Consider the following 24,415-nt stretch of genomic DNA (forward strand, 5'->3'; position numbering starts at 1 on the left):
TCAGTAGGCAAAGGCATTTTTACTTCCAAACAATTGACAATGCACTCAGTCATCCAACTGTTATTGGATGCCATTATATTCTACACACTGGGCTCAACATTGGAAATGCACAGTCTAATCCAGGAGTTACCACCTAGTCTGGGAAACAGGCATTTGAATAAGTTACCATGGAATAGATAATAAAGTATATAATTAATAGGATACCCAATACAATCAGAACACAGAAGAAGGAGTAACTAAAGTGCTTGAGAGAGCTGAATTTTAAAGAGCAAATATGCATCCATATGGGGACAAAAGTGGAACATGTCTGGTGGAGGCCAAAGTATGTAAAAACCTAGCAGGATCATGGCCTATGGTAGACACTGGCTGGGTTTGAAGTTGGAAACAATGACCAGGTCCAGCTTGAGAATGGTTTTGTTAGATATGCCAAATTCTGTAGGCTGAGTGTTCATATGTTAAAACTTAATCCCCAGTGTGAAAGTATTAGGAGATGGGACTGTTGGGAGGTGATTAGGTCATGAGAGTGGAGTCCTTATGAATGGGATTAGCGCCCTTATAAAAAAGACTCCAGAGAGATTTCTTGCACCATCTGCCATGTGAGGACACAGCAAAAAGACACTGAACCAGGAAGAGGGCCCTCATCAGCTCTTGGCCATGCTGGCACCTTGCTCTCAGACCTTCAGCCTCCAGAACTGTAAAAATAAATTACTATTGATTAAGCCATCCAGTATATGATAATTTTTATTTTTTATTTTTTAGATATGGGGGTGTCACTCTGAGACCCAGGCTGGAGTGCAGTGGCCAGATCATAGCTCATTGTAGCCTCAAAGCCCTAGGCCCCAGTGATTTGCCCACCACATCCTCCGGAGTAACTGGGATTACTCCGCACATGCCACCACAACGCACTGGTCTCCTATAATAATTTATTATGGCATCCCAAAGAGACTAAGACATCACATAACTTGGACTTTATTCTGAAAACAATAGGGATCCATTAGGTTCATCAGCAGGAGAAGTATGTGCTGAGCTTTATGCTTTAGGTAGACTTTCAAAGAAGAAACGTCTGGTAGCCAAATGATAGATTTCCAGGGCACTGTGATAGGACCTAATATGTACAGCAGATGTATGACTAACTGGTGCTAGTATATAAAACTATTTTTCTTTTAAGTTAGAGAACATTCAAAATTATGCCTGCAATAGCAGGACTCTTAGTAACCTTACAATTTGCATCCCAGGGGTGGGAATTGCCTATAATACACAGATTGGGCTGTCACTACCCGCAGTTAGCTAGTCTACCGATATACCACCACTAGTTGTGATACTTGATTCATTCCTTCAGTAAATATTTCTTGAGTGCCCAGTATCTGCTAGATACTGTGTGGGTGCTGTGGACACAATGGTGAATAAAAGAAATTCTCTAAGTTCACAGAATTCAGAAATATTGTGGGTAAATCAGGCTTAATGCAAAATAAAAAGAAAGAAGAAGAAGAGAAAAAGAACAGAGAGGAGAAAGAAGAAGAGCAGGAGAAGGAGGAGGAGAAAGAGGAAGAGGAAGAAGGAGGAAGAGGAAGAAGGAGGAAGAGGAAGAAGGAGGAAGAGGAAGAAGGAGGAAGAGGACAAAGAGGAGGAGGAGGAAATGGAAGGAGGAGGAGCAGATGGAAGCAGGAGGAAGAGACAGAGGAGGAGGAGGAGGAAGAGATGGAGGAGGAGGAGGAAGAGAAAGAAGGAGGAGGAGGAAGAAGAAAGAGGAGGAAGAGGGAGGAGGAGGAAGAGGGAGGAGGAGGAAGAGGGAGGAGGAGGAAGAGGGAGGAGGAAGAGGGAGGAGGAGGAAGAGGGAAGAGGAGGAAGAAGGGGAAGGAGGAGAAGGAGAAAGCAGAAGCAGAAGAGGGTGAGAGGAGTGGGCAACAAAAATGAGATGGAGATAAGGGTCCGATTGTGTGTGGCTCTGCAGGGCCTGTGGAAGACTATGAATAATTAAATGCTTAATTTTCTCATTAAATGTTTCTATTTCTTCAATCTTTGAGTGGCCCATAGGAATATGTCTCATGTATGAGCATTGCACTCCATGGAAGAAAAATGGATGAGGATCGCTGATACAGAGGGCAGCCTGAAGCGGGATGAACAGGAGGCAATGAGCCCATCAAGGAGGTATTGGAATAGGCAGTGGGAAATGATGACTGAGCCAGCGTTACTGGTGCTGGGGAGGAGCAGCTGGAGCTAAGGCAGAATCTCTGAGTTAGAATCAATGGGGCTTTGTATTGATTTGATGTAAGCAGTGAAGCAATGGGAAACCGCTAAGTATGACTCCAAGGATTTGGTCTTTGTGACCAGTTATGTGATGGTATCATTAAACAAGTGGGAAATCCAGGAGGATAAGGAGGAGGAAAGAATGATTTTGATTGGAGGCAGGTTGTCTTCAAAGTATGCATGGAATGTCAAACTGAAAAAGTGAATCTGGAGCTAAAGAGAGAGAAGGAAACTGTAATACTTTCGTCAGGGGCTGATAGGTTAGGTATTTGAAGTGTTGTGGGGCAAAGAGGTCACTGAGAGAGAATATTTAAATCAGCAATAGAAAAGGTGAATTATAGAACTGAAAAAAATCAGGTTTGGAGAAGGAGGAAAGGAGTGATTACATATTTTGAGAAAACTTTTGGAATGAAGTCTAGAGGTAAGTTGAAGACTACGCATAATTTCTTTAAAATGCAAACAAGCAAACCTCCATGAGTGGAAACATTAGGTAACTGCAAAAATGTAACATGAAGTAACACTCTCTAGGGAATAATAGCTGTTTCAAAAGATGACTGCCCTTTTAATTAAATTGCCATGATTACTTAAGCATCCCATTAAAGACATGTTATATGCTGAGCATCATTCTGAGACTGTTACTGAATCTGTAGCCATAAAAAATTAAGTTCTGAAAATTTTTATTATTACTGTTTCAGAAGAAGCAAACAAGCAATCCAAACATAGTTTAGTCTGAATTCATTGATTTATTTATTCACCATGGACCTATTAAACATTTTTGTTTGTAAAGAGCTGAGTTAGCTGAGTTGAATTTTAACATAGCTTAAATCCATTTCACTTTTTGCTATTCCTGCATCTCACCTCATATCTTTCAACCTGGTCAGTTTGAATTTTCCTGGAAAGAGGCACTGGACTATTAAGCTGAACAAATGCTTGTAGAGAACCTGTTCCACATGGCATTGTGCTGTTTGGTGCCTGTGGATATTTTATTAAAGTGTAGATTAATTATTTCTCAAATGATTGTAGTTAGAAGACTGGGATTATTTCCTTAACCCTGATACCCATTCACACTTTCTTTCTTCATATCAGTCAAAAACAAGACAGCTAATCTATTCATAAGCACTCATGGTCTACTATGTTTCAGGAGCTACAGACAAAGACCACCAGTCCTCAGCAGTTATGATATAATTGAATGACAATACGTACACATAAGAAATGTCAGACAAGGGTGTAAATTAGGTAACACAGATAACAGCATAAGATATACCACAGTTCAGTCATAAATGACAAATAGTTCATCCCCTAAAATAGTCCTATGACTTCATAAGAGGAAGAGGTACATACTGTTAGAATTTGGTTTTAAAAATAAAATGAAATTCAAAGATTCAGACCTCAAAGATACGTTTTCCATACAATACTCCACATCCATTGCTTGACTTTTTAAAGAGACTCTCTGTCTTGATTTAAATTCCTGGGGTGGGTGGGAGGAAGAGAAGTTGCCCTTCATCAAAGAATGTGTCCACCACATCTATTCTTCCATGTCTCAGTCTGAAAGATTACTAATTGTGTACAATTCAAGGGACTTTAACTTTCCTATTCTGCAGGGGTGTTCCTGTTCTGTAATTTTTAAAGCTTAGTACTTACAGGCAAAATGTTGTATGAAGGAATTTATAATTGACTGTTTTCTAGAATTTCCTGGCTAGTTTCATTGCAGCCTGTGTATTTTTTTTCCTTCTGGTTACTTAACAATAATTTAAAGATCATTTGTTGAATTTAACACTTTATGTATACTTTACAATATACATGATCACTCCTTTCCAGTCTCATTTACTCAGTGACACCATCTCTATTCCTAATGGCAGAACTTGAAGGTTTGTATCATGACCATCCTTCTGATAAGGAAAATGAGAAACAGGGGTACCAATGGCTTGCAAGATACTGAAATCCAGGTTCAAAGCCAGATTTGTCTGCCTCTAAGTCTAGACTTCTTCCATCATCTTGCCCATCCACAATTGACTATACCTGTGGCTTAATGGTTTAGTGGCTGCAAATGATTGATGGATAAGATAAAGCAAATTTAAAGACTCTTTTTTTAAAACCCTGCCAGTTGTCCCTTGTAAATCTAATTGACAGCTACATAAATACAGTCCTTCTGTTATCCTAAATAAGAGCTTAATTAAAATACTTGGAATCCATGCAGATTATAGAAGTGACTTAAAGTTCTTCAGCAAATAGCCAGTCTACCCTCCAAACTTTCCAGTTGTTTCTGTTGATGCATGTTCTCAGGAAGACTTTTCTGAGGTTCTTGTCTTCCACTTCTTTCATGCTGCAGCAATCATGATAATTTTAATTTTACTTTTTTTGTTACTTCTTTTTCTTTTTCTTCTTCTATTAGAAATCCATGAGTATTGAACCTTGTCTTTCAAATTTATCAGTATACCCCAACACGTATCACTGTGTTTGGTACATAGACTTCAACAAATATTTGTTGAATGAATAAATGCAAGACTTGTGACAGGTACTGCTAGGATAGAGAAATACAAATGAGACAGTGCTGCTTTCAAAGACTTCTCCATCAAGTAGGGGAACAAATAGCTACATGTAAATATATGTTTAAAAGTAGATGTCATTAAAAGAAGTAAAAAAAATATTTGGGCCATGACAATTCAGAGGAAGTTGTCACTGAAATGGGATCTGCCTCCCAAAATAGTTTTTATTAGGGTGCCATGAATTAGAATACTACCTAGGTCTTAGTGTATTCATCTGTAGAGTGGCATTAGAATTTCCTCATATTGATACAAGAGCAAATTTGTAAACAACGCCATTTCAGAATTTTTACCTCTTTAGAAGGCTGAGACTTGTGGGTGAGTGGTCAGGTGTCTCAGATATGAGAGATAAAAGGCTTGTATGTATTGATTTGCTAGTGCAGAGAGATGGTGGAATAAGAAAGAAAATAGACTTGTCAGAAGACCTGAGAGTGGCCCCACGTAATCTTGAAAAGTCTCTCATCTCTCAGTTTCCTCATCTCTGTAATGAGGTTCATAATAACTATCTCTCAGGTATACTGTGAGAATCCAATTATAAAGGGTAAATTCCTATGCCAATGTAGCACATTATTATTAGTGTTAATAACACTAATAATCATAACCAGACAAGAATCATCACCAACACTGAGAGATACTTGACATTCAGCCCCAAAACACAGGTTTTTCAACAGATCATATTTTTGAACCTTCACCATTTTATGTGTAATATTATCAAACATCCTAAATTCTGAAAAGTGATACTTACTCACTTGCCTGTGCCAATAGATGAAATGACTAGATTTCACTCTTCATCATTGTTGATTACAATGTGATCTGGGCAATTTTAAGGTGAGAGAATGAGAAAAGTTATTTACATTCTTCTCCCATCCCCCAGTTCCTACCCCCAAGAATTATTTCTCCTTTCAAATGGATTCCATAAGTAGTAAAGATTTGGCTCCAATATCTGAGCTGAAATTAGAATTTAACTCTTTAATAAAATGGTTAAAACCATTAAAATATTAACGGGTGCCAATTGTTAAGCAAAAGTTGTTATGGAAACAACCACATGTTCTGTTTCATTCAAACATTTGTGCTACCTTTTTAAGAGGCTGGAATCTAATGTGTTGAGATAATACTGTTGGACTCTCCTAGAAGCAGACCTCAGAAGGAGTTTGAAATGCACAAAATTTGCTCTTGGCATCTACCTGATGGAGGGCTCAGGGGAAGCAGAGAAATCCAGCTGGCTGTGGCCCAGTGAGAGGCTGCTGACACCACAAGAAGTTCTGAGGCTAGAGTGGCCTTCAGAGTTGCTTTAAAACAGGCCACAAAGGCCAGGCCATTATACCTCCACATCAGTCAGTGCATTGATTCATTTTATGTATCAGTTTGACTGGGCCACAAGCCGCCCACATAGCTAGTTAAACATTATTTCTAGGTGTGTCAGAAAAGATTGGCTGGGAGGGGCGGCTCACGCCTATAATCCCAGCACTTTGGGAGGCCAAGGCGGGCAGATCATGAGGTCAGGAGATCAAGACCATCCTGGCTAACACGGTGAAACCCCGTCTCTACTAAAAATACAAAAAAAAAAATTAGCCGGGCATGGTGGCAGGCACCTGTAGTCCCAGCTACTTGGGAGGCTGAGGCAGGAGAATGGCGTGAACCCAGGAGGCAGAGCTTGCAGTGAGCCGAGATCACGCCACTGCACTCCAGCCTGGGCAACAGAGCGAGACTCTGTCTCAAAAACAAACAAAAAAACAAATAAAAAAAGACAGAAAAGATTAGCACTTGAATTAGTGGACTGAGTAAAGCAGATTACCTTCTCCAATGCAGGCTGGGATATTGAGGGCTTAAATGGAACAAAAATGTAGACCAAGGTTGAATGAACTCAGCCTGACTGCTTGAGCTGGGACATTGATCTTCTCCTGCTCTCAGTGCCTCTGGCTCTGAGGCATTCAAACTACACCACTGGTTTTCTTGGGTCTCCAATTTGCAGACAGCAGATTGTAAAACTTTTCAGCCTCCAAAATTATGTGAGCCAGTATCTGACAAAAAATCTCTTTGGTTCTGTTTCTCTGGAGAACCCTGACCAATACAATGAATCATCAGATCTGGGCCACTCTGGAAGAGGGGAAGGTGACCTTGGGCAAGGCAGCTCTCTGTAGCCAGGGCATTCCCTCGCAGGGTTCAGAGCTGAAGGTTGTCTGCCGATAGCACTCCCAGAAATAGGAATAACAGGTCATGCACTGATGGGATCTTGAAGGTCAATTCACCATATGTACATTAGTGTTAATAATGTATAATTGAAATTTATACAAAAATGAAGATATCATTTTTCTGAAACAACCGTAGATTATTGTTTGCCTTATAAGGCAAATAATTAATAGAATGTTATTATTTAATGTTAAAACTTCCTTTCAAAGACGTCTTGTTGCACAAAGAAAGGCAATCTATACAAATGGTAGAAAACTGGAATTGTAGCCAGCACAAGTAGGAGAAATAGGACCTTCATTCTTTCTGGTATTTCAATAAAGAAGTTTTGTTAAAACAATCTAAAAGGATAAAGAATTGTGTTTTTAGTTGTTGCTCATTTATAAGACAAAAATCTCTATTAATAATATAGTAGGAGAAAAATAAAACAAGAAACAATGTCACAGCACCAAGTTCCAACTGTGATGGAAATTGAGGATTAACTTATTGGAATGAAATTACTTACAAAGCTGTGTATAGAATACTAAGTGTGCTTTTTAAAAAAACAACATGACTACAGTATTATCAGTATCTCAAGTTGGTTCACAATTTCCATCAAATTAAATTCTGCATAAATCAACTCAAGTCTGTGGTTATATAATTTGTTAGAGCTACATGACAGACCTTGGTTTTGGTGTACAAATAAGCAAACAAAATTACCATTTTATCAATTGTTAAAGAGAATGACTAGACGATTGGTTAAAAATGATTAGACTTACAGTTTGACCATAAGAAATTTGCCTAGAATTAAACATTTTTTGATCTAATAAAAATGTGATACAGCCCATCCACCATTATTTATTTCTTATGAACATGCCTTCAGATAATAGTAATGAGCAAAACAAAATAACCAGTTTTTTTTAAGGCAATAGAAACACATAAACTCTCTACCCTAAATATCCTTAGCATAATTTATATTTCCATCTTTCTGAAGACATAAGTAAACTAACAATTTGACTTAAAGTAATTGGTCCTTTAGTGGTAGTTGAGTAAAATTTGTTCTATGGTTTAAATGAGTGTAATCGTGCCTCCTGTAACAATATTTTCGCCTCCTCATGTGGTGTACAACTGGGACTTAGCAGGAAAGTGCACAACATGAAACTGTAAGTTTATCAGCTTAAAGTGTACTTTGCAAAAGAGAAGATTTATCTCGCACATCACTGTAAAGAAAAAGTGTTATCTCTACCAACATGGATTAAAAGAGTAAAACTGCACTTATATTTGTGTTTATTTTCTCCTTCTCACTTTCAAACATTTTATACTTTTTCCTCTATCAAATGCCATGTGGAATCTTAAAGGGACTCTGAAAAGCAATGCAATGAAGGAATGGTACAGAAGAGGCATGCGCTACCATGCATAGGGAAATAAAGACAATCCGCTGTGAAACGAGACTGCAACAGAAGCAGACACTTCTCAAAAGAAGACATACAGGTGGCTAACAAACATATGAAAAAAATGCTCAACATCACTGGTCACAGAGAAATGCGAGTCAAAACCACTATGAGACATCATCACACACCAGTCAGAATGACTATTATTAAAAGTCAAAAAATAACATGTTGATGAGGCTACAGAGAAAAAGGAAGACTTATACACTGTTGGTGGGAATGTAAATTAGTTCAGCCACTGTGGAAAGCAGTATGAATATTTCTCAAAGAACCAAAAACAGAACTACCATTCAACCCAGCAACCCCATTACTTGATATCTACCCAAAGGAAAAGAAATTGTTCTACCAAAAAGACACATGCACCTATATGTTCCCCATAGCACTATTACAATAGCAAAGATGTGGAATCAACCTAGGTGCCCATCAGCAGTGGACTGGATAAAGAAAATGTGGTAGATATACACTGTGTAATGCTATACAGCCATAAAAAAGAATGAAGTCTTGCCCTTTGCAGCAACGTGGATGCGGCTAGAGGCCACAATCCTAAGCAAATTACTGCAGAAACAGAAAACAAAATATTTCATGTTCTTACTTATAAGTGTGAGCTAAATCTTGGCTACACACAGACATAAAGATGGGAACAATAGACACTGGAAACTCCACAAGGATGGAGGGAGTGGGGCGAGGGCTGAAAACTTCCTATTGGGTACTATGTTCATCATCTGGGTGATGGGATCAACAGAAATCCGATCCTCAGCATCACACAAGTATACCCTTGTAACAAACCTGCACATGTACCCCCCCAATCTAAAATAAAAATAGATACTTTTTAAAAAAATAAAATCATAATTAAAAAGAAAAGAAAAGGACCTTGGCACAGAGAGCCCCTCTCCTGCCTGTCTGCAGATGTACTCTCAGAGAGATGCTGTGATCTGGAGGTGGATCGGGTCTAGGTAGGTTCACAGGGTCAGCGTCCACACTGGGCTCTCACTCAGCCACAACTCACCACTGATCTGGAGGTCTGCTCAGAGGAACAGAGGAGTGGGGTGAATATGAATCTCATCTCTAGGGTCAGACTTCCTAGGTCCAAATCCTGGCCCTTCTCTTCTTAGCTATGTGAGACTGGGTAAGTGAGGTGGCTTCTTTGTACCTCTGTCCCTCATCTGAAGATTGAGAAGATGTCGCCCAAATGGGCTTTGTGAAGAGATTCAATAGACACTCAACACATTATGTTTTCCTCAGAAAACACCTGCTAGTTGTAAATTGTTTAAAATCAAAATCAACAGCCCCCACACAGAAACAGTGATTGTCTTTCATCAAGTGATATTCACCTGCATTATTTCTAGAAACCTCAAATTTCATTCCCCAAGTATACACAGAATCACAACTCATACTAGAGATTCCTCAAGGGGGATATAGAGTCGACTGCAGAAAGCTGTATAGTTAGAAGAAAAACTTATGCTCACCACAATAGAAATGAATGTCTGATATGTTGCCTCTTCTTACCTCTTCCTTTGAATTAGAAATGTCTAAGGAGACATGGGTACAGGAACTGGGAAAGATTCAGAAAAACAAAGAAAGAAATACAAAAGAAGAGAACCAGGAAGGGGAAAGGGGAGAAGAGAAATGGCGTCGGGGGAGAATGAAAGAGAATAAGAGTAGAAAGAGGAGAGCTCAGAGAGAACACCCAGTCCAGAGGTATCTATGGAACTGGGCAGAAAAGGAATTCTCTGTAGGGTCAAAAAAGCAAGGGCAAGGTGAGGAACAATTGGAGAAGGAGCACTTGACTAGGTTTAAATGAATTTCATTAATGTGTTGTGTGCATTTGTATTTTCTTTAGATTATTTTTTGGTGAGTGATTTGTGACCTTTATTTTGTTCTGTCTATTTGTTTTTGCCATTTCAAATTAGGTTCCCAGACTCCGCAGCAAAAAATACGACAGGAAGGTTTCAAAAGAGAAAACTAACTCCCTCTAAATGCTCAAATGACCAATATGAACAGACTCTCTGACATATTTTCCAGCCCATTGCCCGGAAGAACCATTATGACAAAGACAATATTGAAATCAAAGTGAGCACTGTTTAAATTTCTTACCTGTTCTGGACTTTAAAACAGCATTAGACTTTGAATTAAGCCCATTACAGAATTAATAATTTCATTACAGAATTGCAGCAATTAAACATCCCAGTGTATCTCTAAGTCTAGTGAAGCCTGATAGCTGTGAACACTCATTGGATGTGTGACAAATACGTGAATAAATGAGAAGCCACTGTTTCCTGATACAGTGAAATTATCTAATAAATAGATAAGCATATCCACATTTTAAAACCACCATCATTCAGAAAAAGGCAAAGTATCCTGGTATCTGTGTTATAGGTGTACATATCAAAGTCATTTCCAAATACCTTCTGCAGATAGGACATTCTCAACAGTACATCAACAGCAGGTATTAGAGCTTATAATCTATGTGCACTCTTCTACCTAGCACCAAGTAATATCTGATTCTACTTATCAGCATTACCCGAATTCTGCTATGTATTAGCTTTCAAACAGTGAGGGGTCTTTGCTCAAAGCAGCATTTTCAACAAATACAATGGCTGAGATTCTCAATTTAAGAAAGAATAAACTGATAGCAGAAAGGTCATTATTATTTTAGCCAAATAACCCTTCTGAGCAAGGGTTGTACAATGACCAATGTATGGCAGTAAACAAACTAGGAAATGAACTTCAGAGAACAAACATCAGCACCCAAAGCATTTAAAAACTCAGTCTTTCAAGGAAATGCAAGTAACATGTAGTGTTTCCCTAGGTAATGCAAGATCATTCCCTATAGGAGGATTTGATCCATGTGTTTAGTACATAAAAAGGTTAAAAATGCAGTTATGTTTTTAACTTTTTGGATTCAGATAGTACTAAAAAGAAAGGATAGTGAATAGATATGTTTTGGATAGCAAGCCATCTAACATTTTCTTGGGCTCCAGAGACGATCCTATCCTGGCCTCCCAAGTAGCTAGGACTACAGGTGTGTGCCACCATGCCTGGGTAATGTTTTTGTTTTTTGTGGACATAGGGGTCTTGCTATTTTGGCCAGCTGGTCTCGAACTCCTGGCCTCAGGCAATACTATTGCCTCTGCCTCCCAAAGTGCTGGGATTACAGGTGGAAGCCACCATGCCCAGCATAATTCTTTGAAGGACTCTTGTCAAAATACATTTTGGACTAGATTTTATTCAAAATAGAAGATAATTAGTAGCTTGAGATGCAAGGACCTCCTCCAACCACACACACACATGCACGCACGCACACACACACACACACACACACGATTCTATTACCTTTTCCTTAATGAAAGATCTACTTTTAGAACAAATAGCAAATAATAATATATTTGAACAGAAAAATACTATTTCACTAATGCTTTAATATCTAATTTCAGCCTCATAATATCCTAATACTATCAGGTTAGTAGGGTAAACATTATAAATTTCTTTTTACATGGAAAAAACTGTCCCCAAGATCACACGGCTATTGATGAGTCAAATGCAAACCTTGTCAACCTAATCCTAATAGCAAATAATTACTGTACTTTACTATTATCTCTCAATAATTGTCTCCTTGGTCATTAGGTCACCTCAATGTACATAATTAAATACAACATCAACAGGTAAGGTGGTACATTCAAAATGTGAACTTCAAAGTTTTACATCATCAAGGCTGCACAGTTTAGATAAATGTTTTTTGGTCTGGTTCAAGTTGGATAGAAATTTCATTGACTGACATCCTCTCAAAAGAGCCTATTGCAAGCTATTTTCCCCATAAACCTGGGTCTGCCTGTCATCACTCGTGGAGCATTAACTGAGCTCTTGCTACATGCTGAGCTCTCTGTTAGAATCTGGAGTTACATGAATGAATAAGAAGACACAGTCCCTCATCTTCAGGAGATAACAGTAAACAACACAATACATAAACAAATATTACAATTTGATGTGAGAAATGCTATCATATAGGGCAGCCTAGGGACAAAAGACCAAGAAAATGGAATTTGGCAACTGTAAGTAAGATTTACTGGCTCTTGCCAGCGGCCTTGGAATTACATGGTCAGAGAAGCATAAAAAATAGTTGTATGATACATTGATATGCCTCGGAATCAACAAGTCAGAAAACATTTCAGAAGTGAGATTATGCTTGATTCAGCTGGCCAAAAAACAGCAAAATCTATTTCTAATGGATACTACCAGTCCACAGAGATGCATATTTCCTTTGACAATGTTGTCATTAAATATGATGTAATAAACACCCTGCTTTATGTACAAAAGGAGATTTAATCTCGCTTTTCCACAATAAGAAGCAGACAACTCATGTTACTGCAGAAGGAATACAGAAAAAAATTAACCATTAAAATGACCACTGGAAGAGGAAATAGCAACACATCAATCCCAAGAATGAAGGATTTCAGCTGGACTCAATAAAATGTAATCACAACTAATCAAACAGCTATCTACAAGGCTTTATTTTAATGTTAAAACACATCAGAACTTGTGAGAATAGGTTTTTAAAAATTTATTCCTATTATTAGAGATTCTGAAAATGTGCAAGCCAGGTCAATATTGCATAATTTAAAGATGCACTGTCAAGCAATCTTTTACTGAAACCAAAAACATCTACATTCTCAGTGTTATAGGAAATACAGCAGGTGTTTTATAACTTTCTGCATTAAATGGTATTGTTTATCTAAGGGAGTTCTTAGAAAAGAACATTAAGCTTCCAACAATCCCAACATCATCCAAGCACAAAAATGAAAATCGATCAGAATTGCAAATGACAAAAGGATAACAATTTGTTACTTCATAAATTTCTGTGATATAATTTCTAATTTCCGTTCATGCAGTGACTTCTAGATAAAATTCATTCTCCTTGCAAATGCATTATAGCTTAACCATATATAACATGTAAATATCTACAAATGAAAAGCAGCTTAGCTTGTTTAATAAAAAAAGATCCTGGAATATAAACAGAGTAACAGAAGCACTCGTTCAAGTTCACTCATGGCATGCTATCCTCTTCTCATCCCTGCAATGGAGCACACCCATGTTCCCTCTGCATGACCCTGGGCAAGATGTGTAACATTTGTGGCTATCAGTTCCTTCATTTGTAAAAAGAAGGGTGCTTGACAGGATGATCTCAAGATGCCTTTGAATTTCAACATTTTGTGTTTCTATGAATATACCACATAGCTCCCTCCCATGAGTACTGTGAATTATGTAAATTCTAATATGGGAATAGAACATCATGTAAAATACAATAAATTGCTTTTTGAAAAGCCTACAGGAGATGAACTAGAGGGTACATCAGAAAACTTTTCCAATTCAAAATTATAAATCCTGACTTCACAAGTCAAAGCATGACTGGGGATCTTAAAAACTTATTTTTTGTTAGAGTATTGGAGCCTTGGTCAGGTGCTAGGGGTCTGATGACCAGTTCATTGAAGCATTATAGTTCTCTTGTCAGTTCAAAAAAAAAAAAAAATGAAAGGAGTGTTGGGGATGGGCTGAAGATGAAGACAACAATGGCTTCCATTTTACTATTCAATAATAGCCTCGCTTTTCCTCTACTCATCCATTTCTCTCTCCTATTTCTTGATCCTGCTCAACTTTCCCTTTCTCTCCCTTCCCCTTCCCTTCTCTTACTCTGTCTTTCCCATTTTAAAAACCTGAAAATGGAGATGAGCCACCTGATACAGCACCCTTTCAATTACTTCCATCCTGTTACTGAGACTCACTAATAGCAGCAGCAAAAAAAGGACTGTTGCATGGCCTGGCCTCTTGTTGAGCATGGAAAATAGAACACATTCATTTACCTCCATGTTATAAACTGAATGTCTGTATACCCTTAAAATTCACATGTTGAAGCCCTACCCCTCTGATGTGATAGTATTACCTTTAGGAGGTAATGAAGTTTAGATGAAGTCATGAGAGTAAGACTCCCACATGGGATTAGTGTCCTTATTAGAAGAGGAAAGATCAGACTGATCTCTCTCTGTCTCTCTCTGTCTCCATTCACCATGTGAGAACACAGTGAGAAGGCCGTCGTCTGCAAGCCAGGAAGACAGCCCTCACCAAGAACCCAACCAGGCTAACATCCTAATCTCAGACTTTCCAGCCTCCAGAACTGTGATAAATAAATGTCTCTTGTTTAAGCTACTCAGTTTATGGTATTTTGATTTAGCAACCTGAGCTAAGACACTCTAATTCCTCCAAATACCCAACTAAGTTGTCTACTATAAAAAAAGTGGGGAAAAGAGGAGAGAAATGTCATCAGTGTTTTGAAAGCTGAAAAGCAGATGATTACCAAGTTGCAACTGACTTACCAGAATAGAAAAAGCTCAGTGAGAGCCCACAAGGAGTGGGGCTGGGGATGAGGCCAACAGAAACAAAGCTGGTGTTCCACTTAACATGATGAAGGCCCTGGAGTGGAGGTACCAGAGGCTGCAGAAGGTGGGGTTGAAAATGGAGTTGGTTGAAAATCTCTAAAGTCCCTTCCCTCAACTCCAGTCCCTCTGCACAGAAGATCAGAGAGTCATTTTCTATAGAGGATGAACTCAGGGACATCAAACACAGCTGAAGACATAGCGAGTTTCTATAGAATAAAAGTCTACACGCTGAATGGATAGTCCCTGGTCCCCTCTCCCTGTTTAGCATCCAGACTGCAGTAGCCTGACTTATCTCCCCCCATCCACCCCTGCCCCCACTAAACCCCATACAGAAAATTGGAAGAGTCTTCTCTGGAGAATCTGGTCCAAGGGTAATGACATAATGATACTTACATGGATATTTCCCAACTAAATGACCAATTCCACCTGCTCGAGCTAAAGTAAAGCCCACTGGCCAATGAATTTGTCCTCACTTCCAAGGCTCACAAACACCATGTCAGCACCTCACTCTTAATATCACAGCAGACATTTGAGAGGAGCCTCTACCGTGAAAGTCAGGAACCGAAACAAACAGAAGAGATAAACTTAGAGGACATAGAAATAAGACATACATAGATAACTTCAAGATTATTAATATCCTGAAAGACAAGAAGTGTGTCCATGCAACAAGAATAGGAGGCTAAAAGAATAGAAACATTCAGAGGTCAAGAAAGAGCTCCTAGAAATTAAAAAGGAAAAGATAGAAATATCTCAACAGATAAGGTATAAGAGCAAGTAGAGAAAATATTTCAGAAAGTAAAACAAATGAAAATGACCATAAAATTGGAGAATTCATTCAAGTGGCTTAACTTTCCAATTTTGAAATCCCCAAAAGAGAAAATAAAGAGAAGCCATTACCAAAGAAAATTTTAAGAATATTTCTCAGAACTGAAGAATAAGAATTTTTGGATTGAAAATACTTATAAAATGCCAGCAAAAAGAAAAGGAAAGGAAGGGGAAGGAAGAAAACCTATGTGAAGGAACATTAACACAACATTTTAAAACACTCATGAGTAAAAACTGATTACAGGGAAGGATTAAGGCTCAGAATGGTTTCAGGATTTTCACAGCAATAATGTGAAGTCAGAAGAAAATGGACAACGCCTTCAAAATTATAAGAAAAAATGAGTTTTATTTGAAATGAAAAGAAAGCAAGCTAAACTATATATCAAGTGTGTGGGTAGAATAAAGTCTATTTAAAATATGAAGAAAACTCAAAAAAATCATTTACCTTCCATGCATACCTTTTTTATGAAGCTTCTCAGGGATGGAAGGAAACTTTCCAAGCCAAGAAAGGAAACAAGAACGAACAAGACCCAGAATCCAAGTAGCAGGGAATTCAGCACAGGAGAAGGAAAGGGGATTTCTCAAAGTGATGATGAAGAGAAGCAGAGTTCACAGCCATCAAACGTCCAAAGATCATCCCACCCAGATTAGAGCAGGGAAATGGAAGCCTCCAGAAGAATCTCCAAGAAGAAAAGAAGCTGAATGGATGGGCTGTTTGAGGTGTTTGGATATACTGAAAGGATACGTATAGTTCTGTCAAAGTTTGAGGATGAATTGATAAGTTATACAGAAATCTAAGCATATGACAAAGCAAGAAATGATTAATTTCAGGAAAAACCAAATGTTTAAGAATAGAAATGGTATTTTAGTACACTAGATTAACTGCAACATCAAATGCAGAATCATGATAATACAAGCACTGAATACTAATTAAATCAGAATTATGATACAATCCTACTGGAGAGATTGGAGGAAAGGAAGTGTATGTGTGTTCATGCACACATCCATGTGCAATGTGTGCGCTGTGGGGAGTTAAGTCATCATATTCTGTAGTAGACAGACAATCAAAATGAAAGCTTAAAAAAAAATCAAGAAATAGCAACATAAAAATGTTATGTGAAAAATGGAGACGAATACCAGAAAAAGAGCTAAAGGGGTTGGAAAAAATTGTTCTTGGGGATCAAGATTCAAAAGTACGGGGAGGGCAGTGGGTTTTTGTTAAGTCCAGTAGCATTATATACAATATCACTTGGGTAAAATACATGTTTGGGGCCCTGATTTTTAAGGTCATTAAGTGGGAGTGGGGATGATATGGTTTGGATGTGTCCTCACCCAAATCTCATATTGAAATGTAATCCCCAATGCTGGAGGTGGGGCCTGGTGGAAGGTGATTGGATCATGCGGGCAGAGTTCTCATGAATGGTTTAGCAACATCCACCCTTGCTACTGTACAGTGAGTTCTCACAAGATCTGGTTGTTTAAAAGTATGTAGCACCTCTCCCTCCCTCTCCTGGTCCTGCTCCTGCCACGTAAGACACCTGTTCCCACTTTGCCTTCTACCATGAGTAAAAGCTCCCTGAGGCCTCCCCAGAAGCAGATGCCACAATGCTTCCTGTTCAGCCTGCAGAATCATGAGCCAATTAAACCTCTTGTCTTTATAATTACCCAGTTTCAGGTATTTCTTTATACCAATGTGAGAACAAACTAATACAGAGGAAAAAAGAGTTTAAAGATAGCAAGATAATTTTAGTCCTATACGTTAGGGAAGCATCTTCTGTAACCAGGTTTCTCTTTAAAACATTTCTGCACCTTTATGCCTGTGACTGTATTATCTTATGCTGATTGCTTATTTGTTTGTTTGTTTTGGTGGCATAACAGGTGCTTGTTTAATATTTTTAGGAACGAAATCCAGAAAAAACACACATTGACTAAAATAATAAGAACTACATGAAAATCCATGTTGCCTGGGTTTAAAGCATCTGCTTTTCATGTAAGTCAACACTAACCTACTAATCTGTCCCTAATTGGTCTGATATCCAAACGTCAAAGGTTCTTTTCAGATATATCAGTAATTGGTTTTAATAACAAATAAGACCTATCATTTAATCAAAACCACTACTGACACTTTATCTGGATATTGTTTGCAATATAATATTATGTTTGTTGCTATAATAAAGAAAATAAGAGTCCTCTCACATACAGACATAATTATTACCCAAGTAATCCTTTTTAAGCACTTCAAGGGACACAAGAAAATGAAATTCAGCTGGAGGCATCACGCTACCTGACTTCAAACTATACTACAAGGCTACAGTAACCAAAACAGCATGGTACTGGTACCAAAACAGAGATACAGATCAATGGAACAGAACAGAGCCCTCAGAAATAATGCCGCATATCTACAACGATCTGATCTTTGACAAACCTGAGAAAAACAAGCAATGGGGAAAGGATTCCCTATTTAATAAATGGTGATGGGAAAACTGGCTAGCCATATGTAGAAAGCTGAAACTGGATCCCTTCCTTACACCTTAGACAAAAATTAATTCAAGATGGATTAAAGACTTAAACGTTAGACCTAAAACCATAAAAACCCTAGAAGAAAACCTAGGCATTACCATTCAGGACATAGGCATGGGCAAGGACTTCATGTCTAAAACACCAAAAGCAATGGCAACAAAAGCCAAAATTGACAAGTGGGATCTAATTAAACTAAAGAGCTTCTGCACAGCAAAAGAAACTACCATCAGAGTGAACAGGCAACCTACAAAATGGGAGAAAATTTTTGCAACCTACTCATCTGACAAAGGACTAATATCCAGAATCTACAATGAAGTCAAACGAATTTACAAGAAAAAAACAAACAACCCCATCAAAAAGTGGGCGAAGGACATGAACAGACACTTCTCAAAGGAAGACATTTATGCAGCCAAGAAACACATGAAAAAATGCTCATCATCACTGGCCATCAGAGAAATGCAAATCAAAACCACAATGAGATACCATCTCACACCAGTTAGAATGGCAATCATTAAAAAGTCAGGAAACAACAGGTGCTGGAGAGGATGTGGAGAAATAGGAACACTTTTACACTGTTGGTGGGACTGTAAACTAGTTCAACCATTGTTGATGTCAGTGTGGCAATTCCTCAGGCATCTAGAACTAGAAATACCATTTGACCCAGCCATCCCATTAATGGGTATATACCCAAAGGACTGTAAATCATGCTGCTATAAAGACACATGCATACGTATGCTTATTGCAGCAGTATTCACAATAGCAAAGACTTGGAACCAACCCAAATGTCCAACAACGATAGACTGGATTAAGAAAATGTGGCACATATACACCATGGAATACTATGCAGCCATAAAAAATGATGAGTTCCTGTCCTTTGTAGGGACATGGATGAAACTGGAAATCATCATTCTCAGTAAACTATCGCAAGGACAAAAAACCAAACACTGCATGTTCTCACTCATAGGTGGGAATTGAACAACGAGAACACATGGACACAGGAAGGGGAACATCACACTTCGGGGACTGTTGTGGGGTGGGGGGGTGGGGAGGGATAGCATTAGGAGATATACCTAATGCTAAATGACGAGTTAATGGGTGCAGCACACCAACATGGCACATGAATATTTATGTTACAAACCTGCACATTGTGCACATGTATCCTAAAACTTGAAGTATAATAATAAAATAAAATAAAAAAACAAAGTATACACTAATACAGATTAACCAACTAAAAAAAAAGTAGAAAAAGGTCATTTAAAACATATAAAGGATACAGTAATAATCTCACACGTTGAAATCTAAGAAGGAGAAAACAGCTGGTCTGAACAGAATTTTAAGTGTCAATGTTAGAGGTTTTATCAAAATTGACCAATAATATTAAACCACAGGTTCAGGAGGCTTTGCAAAGCAAAGGAAACCACATACAGAGGACACACCTAGAAACATAATGGGACAATTTCTGAAAAGTAAAAGAAAAATATAAAGAGCACTTCATAAAAAAATTGGGCTAACTACAAAGAGAAAGAGTTGACTGATAACAACCTTCTCAAATGAAACAGTGAAAGCCAACAAGTGAGGTACTGATATCTTTCAAGTCCTGAAATAAAATAAGTGCCGACCTAGAACTGTCTACTTGGTGGACATATCCATCAAAAGCAAAGATACAATAAAGAATTTCTCCCAAGCAGACCCACAGGAAAGGAAATACTAAAGATTATTCTTCAGGTAGAAGAGACATGATCCCTGATGAAAGTTTGCAGTTAGAAGAATGATTTATTTTAATGAAAGAAATAAACATGGAGAGAAATTTAATTGGATATCGACTGTATAACAGAATGCTATCTCATAAAGTTTAAAATGTATCTTCCATACAACAGCAGAAGCATATAAGTTGTGAGTCGGATAAATTAATTTTAAAATATTGTCACTTTTTTTGCAAATAGACAAATGTACCAATTATATTAGACCCTGGAGTCAAGAATGCGCATTGTAATAAACCAGTTAAAACATAATCAGACCAGATTTTTTTAAATGGACTCTTTTAAAGTTTTTATAATTTATATTTATATTTCACAGATGTTGAAAGTAAATAATGGAAAAGCATGCAATGCAAATGTTAACCAAAATATAGCTTTAGTTGTACTTATATTCACATTTAAAAAGTTGGACACAGTTAAGTCTCAGTGATTTTTTTACACAACGGAGGCAAGCTGTGCAGTTATAACTAGTATTATATTATGCTCTTGGCCTGATTACAGAAGGGAAAGGGGCGATCATACCAGACAATGGCAGAATGAAGCAACAAGGAGTAGAGTTACAGAACATGATGCTGTAACTGGGACTGGAGTTACTCTTTTAGAGTTAAAGAATAGTAAAATGGACAAAATATATGAAACATTTTTTTGAAGTACTGAATATCAGGCAGCACAGGACTGTGCTCTGCAAGAGAAGAGAAGGAACCAGAATGAGTCCTGCTTTATTCCCAGGTTCTCCGTGACAGCAGTAGAGTGGAATCCCAGAGACAGCAGACATTGTCATTGCACTGAGGAACCAGATAAAAATCAAAAAAGGTTAAGCAGCTGGAATGTGTAGTAGAAGAGAAAGTTTACAGAGAAAGGAAATAAGAATCAGCCTAAGGTTTCTCCCAAGTCCCTAAGCCAAATGTACATAGGATGAAATTCTAAGGAGCTCAGCAAAGGACTCTACCAGGAAGTTGGAAGAAGAAGACTTCCCTGGCATCACATGACAGGAAGACATGTTAGCTCCGACCAGCCAGAGAAGGGAATCCCCTCTGTACCTCCAGGATATTCAGTAAAGACCACTGGAGGTTCATGCCCTAGTGACAGTGCTCATTTAGCTCCAAATTACAGATGGCTCTAGACTAACTCAACAAAGTTTAAAGAGAAGATTTAAAACAACAACAGAAAATTACTCTTCCCGAAGTTACCGAACTGCCTGCCACAACATTGTTCAAAGGTAGCCAATCAAATCTAGATATTCAATAGCATAACATCAAAATATCCAAAAAAAAAAAAAAAAAACTCTGACCTGCAAAGAAGCCAGAAGATATATATTATTAAGATAAATATTAACAGGATAAAAATAAGTCATTTATAAATGACACAGAAGAAGGAATTTTCAAGGTCTTTAAAGTAAATATATTTTATAAATACATATAGATAAATACATATATATGTCAAATTACTTAAATGAAAATTGAACATAGGAGAAAAATAGAAGTTATAAAATGAAAAATGTGACATGTATAGATGAAAAATAAATATTTGAAATAAAAATTCCATGAGATAGAATAAGTAATGGATTTTACCCTAACATCAGAAAATTTGTAGAAAAAATAGAAGCTTTACAAACTAAAGGAAAATGGGTAAACTAAGAAAGCCAAAAACTCATTGATACATGAGACCATATGCAGCAGTGTAACATACATGTAATTAATATCTCAAAAAGGATGGGTGGGGCAATTATAGTTGAATAAAGAATGGTACACTCTTTCCTGAGGGCACCGAGGAGGGAGGATAGCTTGAGATTCCTAAGGGAGGGTATTATCCATTCATGAAGGTCTATCCTCATGACCCAACACCTCCCAGTAAGCCCCACCTGCAACATTCGGGATCAAATTTTAACATGAGATTTGGAAGGGGCAAGCATTCAAACCATAGCAAGAGTTAAATTTCCTTTTAAAGAAAATCACTGGTATGATTCCATTTCGCCATAGATAAAAACTAGTATTTCAGCCTACCATTGAGTGTACTTATAGCTAACCAAAAGGGCACTCTGTCTCGGGAATATAGATTTGCCTAGAGGTATCCTATTGCAGTCAAAAAAAGAGCAATGAGGGATACAAAATGTTAGTGATGGAGACACCAACACTGCATTTTACAACAAACAATGTAAAAACTTTACGGATTGCTTCTGCTAACTTACTACAGTTTACATTCCTCTCAGGTGGGAGAATTGTTGAGTTTTTTCTTAAGATAGAAAAACAATTCAGATAATCTGAAATCTCCACAAGAAGGATAAGAAGCACAGCAGAAACTGTTCTAAGCAGGAAGTCAATCCTTTCAACTGTCTGTGCTCCATAGAAACAATTGTCTGCACTGGGAGTCATATGCGGTACAGACAACAGCCAGACCTCTGATCCTCTCATTAGTGATTTCAGAAGAAATTACCAGTCAACTGAGTAATTCACTGAGTAAAGTAAACATTTGGCACTGACAGAGGTTAGACGGATAACTATTTGTATCACCATATTCATGAAGCCGGAATATTTTCCATTACTGGTATCACATCCGAATGGAAGATGTTAAAAGGTCTCTCATCTTGTAAGATGGCTATGAAAGAACATTTTCTGAGAAATGAAATTATTAACACACCTGCGAGGTGGATGGAAGAGAAAAAAAAAGAATAATCAGCTTGAGTTCTTCTCCTTGATAAGACAACTCACTAAAAACATAAAGAGAAAAATACAAGTTTAAAATAATTAACCAGAAGAAGACAACTCTAGAGTTTTTAAATTGCTGATAAGATTTTAATTTGCTAAAAGTTGAAAATAACTATATTGCTTGTGTTTTAAGGCACATAATGAGCAATTATATCACACATGATAGATTCAGCAGTAAAATATTATCCGTTAACAGCTGGAACTCATAAAAGCATAGCACAATCTGAAGATGGAATTTGCTAAAATAAACCATCTGCTGAAAACTACTATTCTACAAATTTAAAAATAAAGTTTAAATGTTATTTGTCTTATTTAATAGGTCTGTGAAAAAATGTGATATTTGAAAAGTAGGTGCTACCTTAATTAGTTCTTTATATTACACAACTGGTTACAGTAATACACAGTAAGGTGCTACATACAAATATTGCTAAATTTTCTGCATATACTATGTATTTAGCTTAAATTATTTGAAATTTTATAGTTAAAGTAACAAATGTATATTTAAATGTTTAGACAGAAATTGCAAATATACCTTTAAAAAGCATCTTACACTCTAAATATTATTTGTCACATATATATTTGTCTTTTCTCTATAGGAAAGTTTAAATTTTTCCCTTGAAGCTTTAATTATTTGAGTCTATAAAACAAACTGATAATGTACAAATTAACAGAAAAAAGGTTTACAAATATAATTATGTGCACAAGTATGCACTAGGAGTTTACATAATATATAAAAATATATATACAAATATTTGTATATTATAAATGGATATGCAAATATATACTATATATATAAAAACTCCAGGAAAGGCAAGGTAGTCAACATGCCTATGCTGTCTTGAGGTTACAGAAAACACAGAGCTGTACGTTGGTCAATCAGGCTTTGCGGAAGACAGGTGACGACAAGGAAGAAAGAGGAGCCTGGCAGCAGAGGTGGTCTTGTTACATGGATGAAACCTCACAGGGAGCAGCCCTCCTCTTGGGAAGTATAGATAGGAAATGGTTTTTAGAAATGTAAATGTGCCAGACTCAGTTAATCTTTCCTAAACCCAGACAAGGGAGTATCTCAGGGAAAGCCTGTCTATATCAATACAGATTTTCTCTATAAATGCAAATCTCCCCAACAAACACAACTTTTCAGCTATTCTTGTAGAAGAAGCTATTTCCAGTCTTCTGAGTAGCCATCTTGAAATATGTCAAAAAGTTGGCCAGGCGCACGCCTGTAATCCCAGCACTTTGGGAGGCTGAAGTGGGTAAATCACCTGAAGTCAGGAGTTCGAGACCAGCCTGACCAACATGGTGAAACCCCGTCTCTACTAAATACAAAAAATTAGCCGAGTGTGGTGGTGCATGCCTGTAATCTCAGCTACTTGGGAGGCTGAGCTGGGAGAATTACTTGACCCTGGGAGGCTGAGGTTGCAGTGAGCCAAGGTTGTGCCATTGCACTCCAGCCTCGGCAATAAAAGCAAAACTCCATGTCAAAAAAAAAAAAATGTATTTTAGGGTAATATTTTGAGTATCTTTACCTCCATATGTACAATAAATATTATTGTGATTTTTAATCTTTACTCTTCTGTGGAGAAAACACAGGTGTGATTTCTAGTGTAGCTGAACATCACGTTTATTTGACAATATTGCACTTGTGTGTGTGTGTGTGTGTAGCTACTCTTTACCTTTGTTCTCACTTAATGATTAGATATTAACAATTAATTCAGTAAAATGTATGTTTTGCAATATTTCTCCATGTTATTATGCTTTAAATTAGTTTAATCATGC

At 37.5% G+C, this 24,415-nt stretch overlaps 1 long non-coding RNA gene across 1 annotated transcript in view; it reads right to left on the reverse strand.

Annotated features, from left to right (window-relative positions):
- Positions 1 to 24,415, reverse strand: part of LOC117980996 (uncharacterized) — a 66,653-nt gene that overhangs the window by 23,258 nt on the left and 18,980 nt on the right. Inside the window, exon 2 of the long non-coding RNA XR_004672497.3 lies at positions 5,536 to 5,603. This is a non-coding gene — a long non-coding RNA (uncharacterized LOC117980996). The remainder of the gene's footprint in view (positions 1 to 5,535; positions 5,604 to 24,415) is intronic.

Source organism: Pan paniscus, chromosome 6 (genome assembly GCF_029289425.2).
Source record: "Pan paniscus chromosome 6, NHGRI_mPanPan1-v2.0_pri, whole genome shotgun sequence".
Taxonomy (NCBI): Eukaryota; Metazoa; Chordata; class Mammalia; order Primates; family Hominidae; genus Pan; species Pan paniscus.